Source organism: Rousettus aegyptiacus, unplaced genomic scaffold (assembly GCF_014176215.1).
Source record: "Rousettus aegyptiacus isolate mRouAeg1 unplaced genomic scaffold, mRouAeg1.p scaffold_m13_p_2, whole genome shotgun sequence".
Classification (NCBI taxonomy): Eukaryota; Metazoa; Chordata; class Mammalia; order Chiroptera; family Pteropodidae; genus Rousettus; species Rousettus aegyptiacus.
Genome location: NW_023416295.1, coordinates 14,881,299 through 14,898,393, shown reverse-complemented (window position 1 = coordinate 14,898,393; position 17,095 = coordinate 14,881,299). Strand labels below are relative to the sequence as shown.

The following is a 17,095-nucleotide window of genomic DNA, read 5'->3' as shown; positions in this document are numbered from 1 at the left end:
TGCCAAGGTGCATAAGCACAGCTCAGATGCCCCAAGGCACACACAGAGTGCAAAGCAGCAGGACCACTGCCAGGTCCAGATGCAAAGTCACTGCCTGGTGCTCCCGGCCCCACCCCAAGCAGAGCTACACAGACAGGAACACAGCAGCACCACCAACACACCCACTGTGGCCCTGAGCACAGCGGATTTTCAGGAAGCTCCCAAGGGGGAAGCAACCCACGTGGGCAGAGTGGAGGAGGGGAGAGCCTGAACCAGCAGAGCGTGGGAGTGCACGTCTGGAAGCTTGTCCAGATCTCCGAGGGAGCTCTTTCATAGCACCCCTAGGAGCCTGCCCACCAACTACGGCTGGGCAGGTGACAAATTCCCCTTGGACTGGCATGCCCCACCTGAGCCCTGCCCATCCTTCTGGAAGAGCAGGTGAGGACTAAGGCACAATAATGGATGCTGGGTAGCAGATGTCGGACATGGGAGGGCAAGTGTACAAACCATGGGGTGGATCTGATAGTGGATAAGCATCCTGAAAATTATGGGATACCGACTTGGAGCAGGAATTTTAGGGGTGAAGGTGGTGAGGAAAGTCGAAACTGCATTTAGGACTTGTAAGATGACGGTATTTTTGAATACCTACTATGTACTTCAGACAGGGTATCACATGTAACCCTTTCATACGAGGCCACTGAAACTCAGCAAGAAAAGGTAAGTCATCCCGGGTCACACAGCTGCAGCAGCTGGTCTGGGACTCAAATCCAGGACAGCCAGACTGCAAAATCTATACTCCTTCAGGCAAGCCAAGTCACCCAGCTGCTTAGAAGACAAGATGTAGCAGCCACGGGACCCGGTGGGCGCGGAAGTATGTACGGCAGGAGGGGCCAACGCGGAGAGGCAGAGAGGGGCAGAGAGGGCGTGGGCCTGGACCCCCCGTTCTTCAGGAGGGCAGGGACGGCAGTGCTCAGGCTGCCATGATTCAGTGGCTAGGACTCCAGGAAAAATTTCCGGAGCCCCAGACAGTTCTGCACAGTCTAGGAGCCACCTGCCCAGCAGAGACACTGAGGCATTACTCACAACCGTTACTCACGCTTCTCTGTTCCCCGTCCCACGGCACATTACTTACTCCCACTCTGTTCCCTGAGACTAGCCAAAGGGGAGCCAGCAGATCTGTCCGGTTCCCTCCTTGGCTTCGCCGGCTCCCAATCTGCCAGCGCATCCCCACCTGAGTCACTGGGACAGAGACCCAGAGACTCTGGCCGGCTCAACTCTAACAGCTGTTACCCTAAACTCTGTTCCAAGAAACAGAGCTGCCTGGAGGAGAGTGGTCACTGGGCAAAGAACTTCCACTCCCAGGGCTGGGAGGGACCTCCCAGAAGGTACCAAAAGGCCTTCCAGGGCCCCCACCTCCAGGCTGGATGCCTCCTCCAAAGGCCCCCAAAAACAGAAGCTTCTGTTCAGGAAGATCCGTGGACTTTTAGAAATTCAGCACAGAAAGAGAGGGCTCTCCTAACTCATCTCACCGATGAGGAAACTGAAGCCCAGAGAAGGGAAGTGATTTGCCGAAGGTCACACAGTGCCAAAGGGGCACTAAAAACAGACCGCCTGACTCCCTTGCCACCAATCTCTCCACTGCACTGCGAGCCCCTTGCCCCGGCCCTAAATCAGGGTAGGCCCCTGAAATCTACCCTCACACCCCGCTGTTGCAAACCATCTGCTAATCCCACGGCACTGGAGATGGGAGATCGGAAGGCAGTACAGAGAGGAAGGGAAGGAGGTGCAACCAGACAGTGGTTATTACTGCAGAGCGATCACTTCCTGCGAGTGAAGGGGCTTTAGGAGCAGAATGCAGGGAGGTGGGGAGATGAACTGCAGGCCTCCTAGAGGCCCTGGAACGAAAAGGCCAGGCCCTCTGGCAGGAGATGACGTGAGGAATTCTTGGGGTCCCAGCTGGGGACTTGGGAGAGTCCTGGCCTCCTCTCTGCTCACCTCTCCTCCCCCCCGAGCTGGCCCCTGCTCTCCTAGGGCTCCAGCCTGGAATCCAGGCCTGGCCGCTGCCTCCGCTCCCACGGTCGGCTCGGCTCAGCTCAGCTCAGCTCGGCTCAGCTCGGCTCAGCTGGCCACAGCAGAGACGGCCCCGCGTGTGCTGTCAGAGGCTGCTCAGAAGGCACCTCCGGAGGAGCCTCGTCTATCTCTGTGCTCTCCCATCCTCCTCTGTCAGCTGCATCCATCCCTGCCGCGAAGACCCGGCCCCACTCTCTCTCTCTCCAAGCCAACATGAGTAAGAATAACAGTAATAATAACCAAAGGTCACACAGCACGCCCTGCACGCGGGGCTCAGTTCTGTTGGTTTCCCACATTTTACCAATGAGTAAACTGAAGCACAGGCAAGTTAGGCATTTTGTCCACAGTCACACAGCCTGTGAGAGGTGAGATCCGAGTTCAAACCCAGACAGTGAGGCTGCGGTCTGGGAACTTGACCCCCATGCCACACTACACTGCCTCATGATAGGACCTAGCTTCGGGAAGATAAAGCTCCTAAAATCCCTTCTCCTCATCTACAGTCACTGAGCACCTGCAACAGGTCAGGCCCCTGGCTTTTGTGACATTTAACATTCCTCTTGCCTCTGGACAGGTAGCTCCGTGCGGACACTCACCGGGCCATTTATAGTCAGGCCTGGCACCCACTGCCTCTGAGTAGGCAGGCTCTACCACCCTGGCTAGGGAACACTCATGTTCACACATTCATTTAATGAATGGTGAGGATTTACTGTATGCCGGGCAGATGTTGAAAGGTGCCCCCAAAAAGAGCCTTTTGGCTCAGAAATATGAGCTGCCTGCGGTCTACCCTCACTCCCACCTGCTGCAGTCCATCCATTCCAGTCTCGTGGGAAGCCTCGCCAAGGAGGGCTCTCTTCTGGCCTGAAAGATCTCCCAGGAAGGAGATGTCAGTGCTTCTTCAGCCTCCTGGTCCAGGAGGGGAGGACAGCGCATGGGAAAGAAGCTCAGAAAATGAAGTGACTCAGGAGAGGATTTCCCATCCCCAGGGCCTTAGGAATTCGAACATGGGACTCCAGAGGACGTGCCTTAGGGCCCATCCTCAAGTGTCCTGGGGCAGTACAGCCTTCATGACTGCCCAAATCACCCTCCTAAGTAAGAAACTTGTCAAGTTTCTCCTGTGTCAAAGCTCTCTGATGCTCCCCTCTTTAACCTGGCCCAGAAAATTCCCCACAGCCAGACCCCAAGCTATACCCTCCAGGCTCTCTCCAAAGCCACCCTTTCTGCACACACACTACTTCCTGTGGGCTTGCCCTGTGCCAGGCACAGATGCAGAAACTGAGGTCCTGTCCAAGGTCGCACAGCTAGCAAGTCTGGGAGGCAAACCCAAGCCTATCTGACTGTAGAACAGGGCTGAAGCCATTATTTTATCTGTCCTTACATGTGGGCCACGGTGTCTTTGCACATGCCTTCCCATATGCCTGAAGAGGTCTTTATCCCTTTTCCCTCCAGCAGAACTCCGTCTCAACCTTCTCAACTCAAATGGAACCTCTTCTCTGAGGCTTTCTCCACTCCACCAGTCTGTGGGCGCTGCTCCTGCTTGACTCCCCCTCTGCACGTTATAGAAACCTTCTGTTGCCCTTTCCTCTCCCACTGGACTGTCTCCCTGGCCTGCTCAGCCCCATACTCCTGGTACCTTGCCTGGCACAGTGTCAATGCCCAAAAAGGCTTTTAAGTGAACAATCAGGGGCCCCATGTGCCCAGTTAGACTCAGCCACTGCCATGTGGCCTATGCAGTGTGTACACAGGTACTGCCCCTGGCCCAAGAAGCCAACCCCCAATCACAGCCCAGCCCCTCAGCTCATGTGTGGGGGCTTCTCCCTATGCCCATCCCCCTTCCTGGCCCGATGGTCCCCTCTAGGCTCAACCAGCTCTGGCTGTTTCTGGGAGTCTCAGCCGGTGATTAGGGCCCTAATCAGCAGGACTTCCTGCCAGCCACTGCCAGAGGTGGGGGCAGGGCGGGGAGGGAAGCAAGGTCAATCCAAGGTGAAGTTCAAAGCCTGGGAGATCAGGAAAGGCTCCTGCAGGGAGATGGACTCACAGACTCTTCCAGCCCAGAGCCTCTCCAGGCCTTTGTCTTACAGGTAAGGATATGGAGGCCCAGAGAAAAAAAAGGGACTCATCCAGAGTCTGGGGACACAGCAGAAGCACTGCTCTCCCTGGCCATGGGCCACAGGGACCCCAAGGCAGACGCCCTCTCTTATACATTCCTCAAAGCTCTCTGCCCCCACCCCGGTACCAAGCCCAGTGCTGAACCTACAGACTGACTCTTCCTCATAAAGCGTTGTTGAAGATCAGTGGATTGCTCAGGTCTGATCAAGGTCAAGCATCAAAGGCGAGCCCCTCCTCTAGATGAGCAATGACCTAGAAATAGGGCAGAGGTGAGCAGGGGCTGAGGAGGGAAAGCGACACAGGGCTGGGCTGAGCTCAGGAACCCTCCCCAGCTGTCATCATCATCAACCCAAGCCCATTCTTTCTCCAAGAAAAAGGCTTAATGCCTTTTGCAGCTGCAATTGGGAAGTAGAGTGCACCCCAAGCCAAAGCAAGCCCAGCTTCCTTGGGTGGGAACCTGGCCTAGGTGAAGTGTACAGCTTAGCAGGCTTTGAAGGCTGACCCTCACTAACAGGAACTGCCAGGGGCACTGGAAGTCGAGGACCTCAAAGAAAGCAGAGACCTGGGGATGAAGAGGGAGTATGGTCAGGAGCCCACCCCTACCATGGGTTCAAAGCTCCCAGCTCTATGGCATGCAGGAAGGGCTGGGCATGGTTCTCCCCCACTTCCTGCCAACATGAGATGGAACTAAACTTGCAACAAGGAGATGCAGGTTAGACTTCAGAGAGCACTAGAGGGTACTTGCTGCAGCTATTTGGGGATCCCACCCTTAAATATAGATGTCACCCCTATTAATGTAGCCCATGGTGAAGAGCAGCCTGCCCAGAGGCCAGGCTAGGTCCTTGCCAGGACTGGGAGTCTTGAATCCAGTGACTCTCATCAGAGGATGGGATGGGATCCAAGCAGGGGAGCTCGGACTGGTTTATAATAATGCGTCTTGTTTACAATGATGGCAACTTTCTCAGAGTCCTCCAATAAACACAGATTTGCATTGGCTCCCTGGGCAGACAAGGCCTCTGGAGGTCCCCTTAGCTCCCTGCCTCCTCCCCCTACATAGAGAGGGTGGGGGAGACAGGGAGGAAAGTCTCTTCTCTGGGCTCTGATGCTAGGACCCCTTGAGGGAACATGATGCCACCATGTCCTCCACTCTCTGGTCCTATGAGTCTCCCGTCTAAGAGATGGAATAACCACAAGTGAGAAGAGCGTTGGCCCAGAGTTGGGCTCCTGGAAGAATACCACCACCACCATCGCCACCCATAACAACAGTTATTAACGTTTTTTGAGCACCTATTATGTGCCAGGCACTGTTTAAAGTATTTTAAATAAACTAACTCAATGAGCTTCCCAACCACACCATGAAGCAGGTACTATTACCATCCTGCTTTACAGCTCAGGAAACAGAGGCTCAGAGAGGTTCAATCACTTGCTAAGGCCACACAGCTAGTCAACAGGGTCGTCCTGAGTTGAGCCACAGCAGTCTGGCTCCAGAGTCACATGTTCTGCTTCTAGATCTCTCATTAAACACCGCCCTGTTTCCAGTTCTAGCCAGTCTTACCCAGGTCCTGTCTAAAATCTTCAACCCACTGTCTCTAATCCTTAATCAATCAGTGCTTGCTGAGCAGCACTCCGCCAGACATGGCAAGGGTCACCAGGGAGGCAAAAGGCAAGGCAGGCCTGCCCTCCAGGAACTTGTAATCCAGCTAAACACAGGAAGCTTGCGAGGGCCAAGAAAACTGAGGGGTCCCATATTCTCTGCTGCAGAGGGTCTAGGAAAGTTCCTGCAGGCCTAGACGTAAGATTGGGACCTCCATAGTGGAGAAAGGATAGGATCCCACCCAAGCACTACTAGAACCCCTCACTCCCCATCAGCTTCCCCAGGACCCCACCCTTCTGGGCCAGTCCCTCCTGCCTCCTGGAACACATGGCCTGAGCTACAAGCTTCCAGCCCTAAAAAGGCAGGGATAACAGAGCCCAGACTAGCCCTGGAGGAGGCAGTGCCAAGGACCGGTCACCCCCACATCACGCAAGCTCCACCCCCACATCACGCAAGCTCCAAATCTGGGGAGACGAGGCACGCTCCCCGAGGGACACCAAGGTGTCGAGAAGTAGGAAGATAGCCAAAACCACCAAAATGGGGAGAGGCAGGCCGTGCACCCAGCTGCGCCTCCCGCAGCCTCCCCCCTCAGTGAAGGGAAAACGCTTCGGGCGATTTGAGAGGGGGAAGGGGGGGAGGGCCAAGTGTGACCATGCATAATGGAGGTGGCACCCAGGGAGGTGGACATGGCCCACAAGGCTGGCAGCCCCACTGCCTCCGCTACCCTTGTTCCAGCTCGCTGGTGCCCACACCTCTGCATGCTTAATAGCTTTGGAAGTGAAGAGCTAGGACCTTGAGGATACAGCGCTGAGGACCACGCTCACCTTCCCCCAGCACCACACCCATTTCTGATTTGCTATTTTCAGAGGCCAGTAACTAAAAAGGCTTTCCTGCCTAACTCCTCTACCCTCTTCAACACACATCCCTTAGCTGGGCCTCAGTCTCTCTTTCTAGGGTGAAAGAGACGCGTGGCCCCGGGAAGAAGCCAAAAAGCTGAGAACCTTCACAGGCCGCCCCAGCTCTGTGGGCTCCGGGGCACACAGCATCTCGCCATCCCGCCCCCCCGCAGCGGGCCCTCTCCCTTTGGGTCTCTGTCGGACCAGAGGGAAGAGTACCCTCACTAAGCGGCCTCATCTAGTCCCTGGCTCAAGACAAGGGATTGAAGTTAGACACTGGAAAGGATTTCATCCTCAAAAGAACCCAGAAGAACCAGGACTGTCCCGACCAGAGGCAGGGGGATGACTGGGATGACCTCAGATCCTACTCCTTCACTCTCTCCACTAAGGGAAAAGGGGGTCATGGAGCATCAGCAGAGCCGAGGCTGGAGGGAGAGGCAGGCTGGGACAGGAAGCCCGGTGTGGGTCCTGAGCCCACCGCAGAAGCCCACCTTGACACTCCAGAACAGTCACAGGATGCCCAAGCCTCCCTTGGTTTGGCACCCCACCTGCCTCTCCTTCCACTTCTCACCTAAGAAAACAGGTCTGGAGAGGCGGGTGAGGGGGGCGGGGTGAGGTGACTGAGCCTCCCACACTCCTCCTGAGAGGCCCTGGAGATGGCTGCCCTTGACTCCTACCCCCTCACTGCTAGTTACACAAACCACTTCAGGCCACCCTGACAACCCTGAGTTGTTTACAAATTTAGAAACTGAGGCTCAGGGGGCAGTTGCCCTGGGTTTTTCTGCATCTCAGCTCTTGGCACTGCTCCTCCCTGCCATCTCCAGGCAAGACTAGGGGGGCCCCTTTTTGAGGGGGTGCAAAAAATTGAAGCAGAAACAGCAGCTCTACCAATGAACTATTTAAAAACAAGCCATTTTTGTACTAAAATTGCTTGCAGTAACAAATATTTTGTATTTCCTGATTTTTTTAACCATTAACTTATATATATAACATGTTACTCTAGGATATAATTGTGTTTTAGTACTTCATTATTCAAATCAAAATGTCTTAATGGATAAATGATGGAGCTTATTAATATGTTTTTTCTCTTATTTTAAGAAGGGATATAGCTCAAGCTCCCAACCTCACAGCAACCCTCCCTTCCCTCTCTGGCACCCTGGCCTCCAGTTAGCCCCTTGCAGGGCTGAGGGGACACGGGCTCTAGTTTCAGAGGGGCAGGAGTAGAGGTCTGTGTTCCTCCCGTTCCCCCCCCCCCCCTGTTCCCCTCTGTGATGCAGCCCACGGGTCTGCTCCAGACCTTGTGGGGTTAACCAGCAGGGCAAGGAACGAATGGAGACGAGAATAGGAAGAAACTCAGAATCTTCGCAGGAAGCAGCTGGGGCAGACCTGGTGGGTGGTTGAGCAATGGGTGTGAGGGCAGAGGTCAGGCTCTCTGTTCCCCAAACGCTGGTGGGGGAGAAGGCCCCTGCCCTTCCACGTCCTCGTCAATGCCCACGCCCAGGCCAGAGGTGACCGCCCTTCTGCTCCCCTGTTCCGGGTGTCGGAGAATTTCCCAACTCTAAGAATCCCAGGACCTCAGCATCCCAAGAGACCTTCAAGGTCATCTCTTCCAACCACATCCCAGCTTAGGAATCCTTCAGAGCTGTTGTCCAGCTTGTCTAAACTTCCCCGCCCCACCCCACCCCCGCCCCCCACCCGAAGACGGGAAGCTCAGTACCTTACAAGGCAGCCCATTCTCTCTCTGACCTGCCCGGCTTGTTAGAAAGCTCTTCATTAAACACGAGCCAAGCTTCCTTCACCAAACACAAACCCATTCCGCCCCTCTACTTCCTGCTCCTAGCTCAGTAGAAACAGGGTACTGAGAGCTCCCAAACGGCACGGCTTCGGTCACAGTCCATCGGTGATGAGAAGATGGTCACCAAATAGCAACCTCGTGTCCGAACTCACCTGCACCCCACCCCGGCTCCCCTCCACCTGGCCACCAGCTCCCTGTGTTTAAAAATCTGGGCACCACAGCCCCCATAGGAGATTCTCAATTAGGGCTTTGAGGAAAGTGAAATATGAAAAAGTGTAGGATGAAAGATTGGAAAGGAGAGCCAGAAGGGTTCAAGGCCAGGAGTTTGGAAGCAGAGGTTCCCAAGTTGCCTCCTCCACCACCCAAGAATTCTCTGCTCGAGATCAAAGTTTTGGCTCCCAGCTCTGGCAGCCCTGTTAGACTGGCTGAGACCTTCCTAGGCCCTGGCCCTCCTGGGGCAGCAGAGTCAAGGCAAACCCCAGGTGGGATCCCAGCACTGGTCTCCCACCCAGCTTCCCAAACCTGAGCCAGGCCCAGGTTCTCCTTCCCACGCCCCTGAGACAGAGGGTCCTGGCAGAGGGTGCCTCAGCTGTAGCAAGCTCTGAGGTCCTAGGCAAGAGCAAGGGTGGGGGAGACAGGAGTGATAGCCAACAGGCAGGGGTAGGAGTAACTCAAGGCCAAGTCGGAGCCACAGTGGTCCCCACCCCACCCGGGAAGCTTCAGCAAGGGGCCATGCTCCATCCACACTCTCCTGATCCCCCGGCTTGGCCCTGCCATATGGAAGAGTTGCTGGAGCTTCCAGAAAATGGCCCTGTCCCCGAGGACTTGGAGCCCTAGCTCTGGTTCCCCCTCTCGGCCTCACCTGACACACAACAGTGCGTCCTTCCCTCCCCTGCTCAGCAGTCAGTCCTCTAACCCCATCTCACCCCCTGCAGGAGCTGACCAGGCTTCTCCTGGCCACCCCTTGAACACTCCTCTCGCAGCTTCCTCTTCCAGAACAGTGGCCAGCCTAAAAACATCTGGGCAGGCAGTTCTGGCCCTGGTCCTGAACAGGGGGTTCAGGGGTGGGGGGAGGGACACACTGAGATTATCTCTGTATGGATTCTCCAGCTGGAGAAGGGGTGGCAGGCGGGGCATCGGAGGGTCAGTGATGGGGGGGAGCGGAGGGGGTGGTGTGGAAGGCAGCTGTGTGTGTCTGTTCATTAACCACCTGGATTAGCTATTTCTCCCAGAGGGGTGAGGAAGGAGTAAGACACGAGTTGGGGGAGGGCAGCAGGGGGCATTTGTGACAGGCTGTGCCCGTGGGCGAGCGAGCATGGACCCAAGCGGAGGGGTGTTTGAATGCCAACCTTTCCAGGCCTGCCTGACCCTCCCTTGCAGCCATTGCCGGCCCTTGGGAGATGGGAGACGGAAGCAAGGAGAGCCCTAAGGAGGAGAAAGGTGCCTGGGAATAGCTCCAGAGAGTGCCAGGGAAAGAAAGAAAGAAAGAAAGAGGAAAAAATGCCCGCGCCAGCCCTATTCATGGTCGTCTCCCCCACACAGCCCTGTGATGGGCAGGCAGGTGGGGAAGACAGTGCTGGTGACTAAATACTCCCAACCTCCCCTCTTTCTTGGTAGACGAGTCCCGAGTCCCGTCCCACTCACTCCCACTGGCCTGGGTCTCAAGCAGCCACTGACACCGGCAACTTCCCCAGCAAACAAAACTTCTTCTAACCGGTCTCTCTCTCTCTCTCTCTCAGAGCATGGGCAACTGCACCCCAGACATCCCTGCCAGAAACTCAGACACAACTGAAGGGGAGACTGTCAGGTTGGCCCGAGGGGCTGGCCTAGCCCACAGGCATGTGACCAGGTGGGCTGACCGGTGGTGGTCCCGAAAGCATCAGCACGAACAGCCCAGCAGCACAGACACAACCCACACTCACCTTTCCGGCAGAGGGACCCCTGGGTGGGGTGGGTGTCTGGGCTCACAGGACAGGGCGGTGGGCAGCGACGGGGCAGCGGCTGTGGCTGGCAAGAAGCTGGTTGCCGAGAGGAGGGCGTGAGTGAGGCTTGTGTCCAGGCGGGGTGCGGGCGCAGGGAGCAGAGCTGGCCCCAGGGCCACTGCTGGGAGCAACTGAGCGAGGGCGCTGCTCGCCCGGCTCCCTCCCCCGGCGGCGGGCGGGCAAGCGTGTACCGCCTCCTTCCCAGAGCTGGCCAGCAGCCCGCCCGCCGCCGCCGCCTCCTTTAACCCCTGCAGCACTCACGCCCAGCTCCCTCCAGGCTGGCGTTGGCAAGGCGCGGACGCCTGGGGCTGGAGCACCAAGAAGCAAGAAGCGTGGCCTCCCCTCTCCGACAGCCACTGGCCCTGCAGCCTCCCTGGGGACCCAGAGGGAGGAGCCAGAGGGCTTGGGAGCAGAGGCGAGGAAAGGGGACAGGATCCTATGGAAGAGACACAGCTGCAGGGAAACGGCCAAACTACTGCTCGCTAGGCGGGGAAGGATGTTTGGTGAGATGATGATGATGATGATGATGATGATGATGATGATGATAAATGGCAACTCTCAACTTTCGTACAGCGCTCTGCTTTATGCCTTTGCCAACTTGTTTTGTGACTGGAGACCTAGAATCTCAGTTCTGAACCTGTTTTTTTCTTTATGTGTCAAAGGTGGGATAACAAACCCCACTTTTTTCTGTGCCGAGTTAGGGCATTTGTGACTGTATGTGCAAACGTGATTTGAGGCTAACTCTAGTTAATAAAACGCATGCTTCAACTCCCTTTGAAATGCATCAAAAAATAAGATAGACTGATGGATGGGGAGATAGGCATATCTGGGAGAAAGCAAATATGCCGAAGTGTTCATTATAGAATCCGGGGCGTTTATCATAAATCTTTTCAACTTCTTTATATGTACAACATGGCTTCGTAATTCAAAATAGTGTAGCAAATGAGATTCAAAGTGTTTGGAATAGCATATAAATGATAAAACTGAAGCAGATAAGATTATTTTGAGGGGAAGGGAAGAATTATTTGCTGCACACCTGTTGTATTCCCAAGATCTTAAAGAATTTCTCCCTGAAAAACCTGATCTTGAAGCAGTTAGGTGACTTGTCCAAGACAATAAAGGATGGTATAAAGCGGGAGCTCAGACCTGACAAGTTGATTCTCAAGCCAAGCTCCTCACCATCCAGCCCTCCAGAGACTGAAAGGCTTCCCCATCTGGGCCACCTTCACATGAGGTTCAGGGCCAGTGACCAGCATCTTTGGCCTCTGCTGTATCATGAGTTTGGTGCCAAAGGTCTTCAAGATCTTTCCTAATTCTAATGCTCACTAATTTGATTCATTCAACCAAACCACCAAGCTTCAATTTTCTAAAGAGTAAAGTGACAGGGAGACCCCAGAGGGACAGACAGCCTCAGGAAAGATTTGGGGGCATCTGAGAGCAGTGTCACAGGGGAGATGGTCAGCACTTAAAGAGCTGTTCCCCAACCCCATCAGGGACAGTGAAGGGGTTTCGCGGGGAGGGTGTAGATAGAGATGTCACTGTACCCAGCCTCTGCCTCCACAGCAAGATGACCTCATCCCTTCCCAGGTTGGAAGAGTCCAGGCTCCAAATTCCAGCATTTCAAAACCGACTAGCCTTGACAGCAGCCTCAATCTGTGAATGGGTCGGTACCGCCAAAGATGGGAGAGACGAGGCCCCATAGAACGTGCCTCCAAGACTACTGGGCTAAGCATGGAAACCTGGCTCAGGCCTCCCCAGTCCCATGACCAGCCCTCTCTGGTCCCAACTCTGGATCAAAGGTGTCTCCTCATAGCCTGATCCTGCCCAACCCCATGCCTCCTGCAGGCCAAGGGCTGCTCGTGGGTTTGGATCGGCCCTAGTCAGGGGAGAGGACTCTGTGTCAGCCACTTAGGCTCCTCCAGAGGTGGGTGGGGAGTCTGCTATACACATGGAATGTGCCCTTCAGGTCACAGCACAGCAGAAGTGCCATCCTTCCTAACTCCTCCTTCCAACCCATACCCACTATCATCACGATTGACATCAAATAAGCCTTGGCTGCCCTCCACATACTATATCTAGCCCCAGCTCTACAGCAGGACATTTGGGGCCCTCTGTGATATGGCCTTGCCTCTCGAGCCTTCTCATCACAGGGTTCCCTCTCCTCCTCATCAGCATTCAGGGCTCAGTTTAAAAGCCACACCTGCTATGGATCTTTTTCTAACCACACCATTTAGTAGGCACGATCATCCCACCCCTCAAAACAACCTAGGTGTTTGCTCACGTACTAATACCAAGACATACTCTTGTTGGGTATCCTCTATCTCCCATGAGTTGAACAAAGATTTATTCATCTCTTCTTTCCCCTTTCCTACTTCGTCCAGTACCTAGCACAAGGTTGACACGTAGTAGACTCTCAATAAAGGTGCAATGAATAAAGGAATGATAAAAAAAATGGATGAGTGAGTGGTGAAAAATTGAATAAAGGGGCACTTTTAATGCTTAATTCTGCACAAAGCTATACCAAGGTAATTGTTGCCAGACTTTTATCTTCAAAGCGGTATAATCACAGACAGAAAAACTGACTATGCTAAGACATGGGGACCATTAGACAGATAGAAGATATCCCAGGCACATCCCGCCTACCCCAGGTCTGCGGCGGATCCAGAGGCCTCTGAGAGACACCCTCCTCCAGCTACTCTCAATAAGTCTTTGGTGGTGAAACACTCTGCTTCCTTGCCACGCCCCCCCCCCGCCCCCGCCCCACCCTAACATCACTCCCTCTTTCCCAGCACCTGGGCACAGAACTATGAATTCAGCAAGTCTCTAGAAACCACACAGAGAGGAAGTCAAGGAGCTAGAGGATTTCAAAGAAGAGTAGACTTCCCCTTTATTTCCAAGAGCTGCCTCACAGCTGATCGGATCATCTACCCCCAGCTTTCCCTGGTGACAGTCCTATCATCTCTCTCTCTCTCTCTCTCTCTCTCACACACACACACACACACACACACACACACACACAGAAAACTGCTTTGTGTAGCAGCCTGCTCAGCCCCTTTTCTCTCCCCTCCCCACTCCTCCCTCTTTTAGCCAATGAAGTCTGAGAATTCCCAAGGTCTCCCATCTCCCATCCCCCAGCACCAACCCCCCTGCCTCCGGAGCCAGCCCAGACCCCTCTCCCTCCCCCCTCCCTCCCATTCCCATGTGCGGCACTGCACATCTGGTTCCAGTTGTGGTTGGTCCGTTCTGGGGTAGGCCTGGGGGTTTCTCATAAAACTGAATAACACCAGTGTTGGAGCCCAGTGAGGCTGGGGGATGGGAGGGCAGGAGGCCTATTGGGGCAGAGGGAGGGAAGACAAGCAGCAAGGAGGCAGAGACGCGCAGAACCCCGAAAGGAGCAGGGCAGTGCCTGGCATCTAGTACGTGGTCAATGGATGCTTGTTCAGGGAAGATAGAAGCTGAAGAAACAGAGGGCAGGAACACCAGGAGGAGACAGAGCCGGACAAAGAAGGGGTCAGAAACGGAGACCCAGAAGGAGGAGAGAGACAGGGGCTGGTGGGGGTGGTGGTGGCTGTGGAGCCACAGAGAGGCCATTGAGAAAAGCAGGGAAAATGAATTGTGCGTGTTGGAGCCAGGTGCTGAGTTCGGCACTTCCATTGGGAGAGGAGGGGACGTGAGCGAAAGAAAGACAGAGGGACACAGAGGAACGGAGAAGAAAGGACAAGCGTGTAAAGTCAAGAGTGTTGAATCCAGATTTCCCCGGCCTCTCGGCCCCGCCAGAGCAGGGAGTAGGGGTTGACCCTGAGCTGCTCTCATTTCATCCTTCATTTCCATCAATATTTAAGTGCCTACCCTGCACCAAACCCTTCCCACGTGTTCCCGTGCTGGCCTTCATTAAAACCCGGGGACGGCTACGATTCTTATCCCAGTCTAAGAGGGACTCAGAACAGTAAGTGATTTATCCAAAATTACAGAGCAGCTGATGAAAGGGACAGAATTTGAATCCACGTCCTCCAGCTCAAGGTTGTGTCATCAGAAGACACAACTGGGAATTCCGGGTCTCAGCGCGCCGCCCCCCCCCACCCCCGGACGGCATCATGTCTTGTGGCCCCCACTCTCAAGAGGCCAGATTCCCAGATACTGACGGCATTAAAAGGAAGCTTCTCTGAGCTGCGCTAAGAGTTGACCACAAACATCTTCCTGGGATGAGGGAGAGGGGTGGTCTGCAGGGGAGTTGCCAGAGCTACCCGCGCCCTTGGCCTCCAGTCACCACCACAGTGAAGGCAAGGCCACATGCTCAGGTCCCAGGGGGAAGGCCCTGGGCCTCAGAATCCTGCTGAACCCAACACACAGGTGGCTGGGAGCCAAACCCTGGGGGTCACCCTAGATAGTTGGTCAATATCTGTGCATTTGAGTTGCACCCTCCCCCTTCTGACCACCCCTTCCCCCAACCTCAACAGCCAGAGATGAGTTCGGGCTCCCACCCAGTAAGCTTTCATCTCAGGGTCACACTTGGGGCCCCCTCAGCGGGGTTCCCCAATAGCAGACTCCTGAAGCCACACCCCACTATGCTGCCCGACAGAGCCCCTCTCCCTCCCTTCCTTCCCGAGGCTAGGCTCCACAACCCAGGTCACTGGTCATTTCGCTTTCTGTTCATCATCCCTAGCACTAAGACCAGACTGAGGCTGAAGCAGGGGCATCCCCTCCTCATCACCAGTGTTGTTGCTTATTTGCATGTCATTTGCATGCATTCCCATCATCTCTCAAAGGGCAGAAATGGACACAACCCCGGGCCCTTTGCCACACACTCCCCCGGAGAGGGAAAAGTGCCAGGCTTGCCACATTCCATCTTCCTACTCTCAGATTTGCACCCTAGTCTGAGGGCAAAGTATCAGAGGACAGGGGAAGCATGGGGAAAATGGCCTGCCAACAGCTTGACCCCAAGACATCCACTGGGCAGCCTCTACCTCCTCTGAGCCTGCCTCAGTTTCCAAGCAGGATTTCTCTCAGGCCAACCCCAGCTATCACTGGCCTCAGCCTAGATCCTTTCAGGATCTAGATAGTGGACGCGGCACTCCCTCACAGAGCCACATCCACCACCCTAACCCCGATATAAGGTTCCTGGGCTGGATGGTCAGGGAATCCCCCTAGATCGAGACTATCGGGACTTCAGGAAGGTGTTGGCAGGATCCATGATAAAATGCTTGAGGACGAGATAGAAAGCACAGTGGATTCCTCGCCAGCAAGCCCAGGGGTGTTGATTAATAGATCAATGTCAACTTCCTGACTTGCCAAAGGGCTCTGTCCTCTGCCCTGGCTTGTCCAACATACTTATCAGTAACTTAGGTGAAGACTAGAGCCTTACCAAGTAAACAAAGGAAAAAGAAGCAGAAGGAAGAGCTAAGATGCTGAAATGAATTGAAATGCAAAACTGACTTCAAAAACAAGTCAAAATTAGCACGGGAACATTTCTTTTGGGGTAAAGTCTGGAACTAAGGTTCAAAAGTCATTTTAAAAAAGTGGAATAATGATAGTTCATTTGGGAAAGCAGTAAGATTTATTAAAAACAGTTTAGTTCAGCTGTAGTAGTATATGGCTGCCCCCAAAAGACAAATCTACTTTGGGGTACATTAACAGAGGTTAAGAACCCAGACCAAAGAAGATTAAGAGTTCTATTTTAGAGTTCCATGCTGCTCAGACACCATCAGAAATGTTGAGTTCTCTTCTGCACTCTGTAAACCAAAGAGAATCCAGAAGAGGACAGCAGTAGACAGTCAGTAAATATTTGTGGAATAAAAGCACAAGGAAGGTTAAAGAAATTGGGACCGATTTTTATTTCAGATGATAAAGAAAGGACAAAACAGGCATCATCGAATACTTGAAAAACTGTTTGGGAAAGTGAGGAAGACAAACTCCACTGCCACATACACCTCCCTTGTCTCTCTGCCCCTTCATCTGTGAATTCCTTGAAGCCTAAAATCATTTCCCATCTATCTCCGGATGTCCAAGAGGCAGAAACAGTCAGAGGCTGAGCAGCTGCAAAGGACAGGACAGCATCCTGACAAGGCCAGGTCTATAGCACTGATCAGTCATGATCATGCTGACCCCCGCACAAGAGCTGACCTCTAGCCAAGGTGTCTGCCAGGATGGAGGAGGCGAGGAGCTGGGCTGGTGGCTGAACTTTTGGCTCGTGCATACCGTCCCAAGTTGGTTTGTGTGCTGACCTACCGGCTTCTTACCCTCCAAATTCCCCGCTTGCCACTGCCCAGTATCCCTGTGGGGACTGCCCCCAGCCAGGCGCCTTTGCCCAAAGTCTGGACTGCCGACTGGCCCAGGTCCCATGAAACCTTGGGTTCCTCTCCATCCTCTCGCTCACCACCTGCCTGGTCTTCTCCTGCCTCCTCACTCGTTAGCGCATCTACTTCCTTTTCCCTCAGCCCCTCAATCTACCCACCGTCTCACCATGCCTTTCCCTTAACAGCTAACCGCCTTCTTCCCATGCTCCTCTGATGACTGTTTCCTCTTGCCCTGTGCTCTCTAGCAATGGGCTACCAAAAATTTCACCCCTCACCCCACTCTCACCCTCTCCCCATATATATTTTTAATCCTATAGCACTTTCAGGCTTGGAGAGAGCTGGTGACTTCCTCCTGAAGATCCGCCCCTACAGATAATAAT

General features: G+C 54.2%; 1 protein-coding gene across 11 annotated transcripts in view; it reads right to left on the bottom strand.

The window, feature by feature from the left end:
- TNS1 (tensin 1) overlaps window positions 1-17,095 on the bottom strand; it is a 187,007-nt gene that overhangs the window by 120,986 nt on the left and 48,926 nt on the right. The window contains exon 1 of one of the 11 annotated variants that reach the window (XM_016156685.2): window positions 10,363-10,627. The exons of the other annotated variants lie outside the window; for them this stretch is intronic. The gene's annotated coding sequence lies outside the window, so the exon portion shown is untranslated. Of the gene's footprint in view, window positions 1-10,362; window positions 10,628-17,095 lie in introns of those variants that run through there. 11 annotated transcript variants of the gene reach the window in all.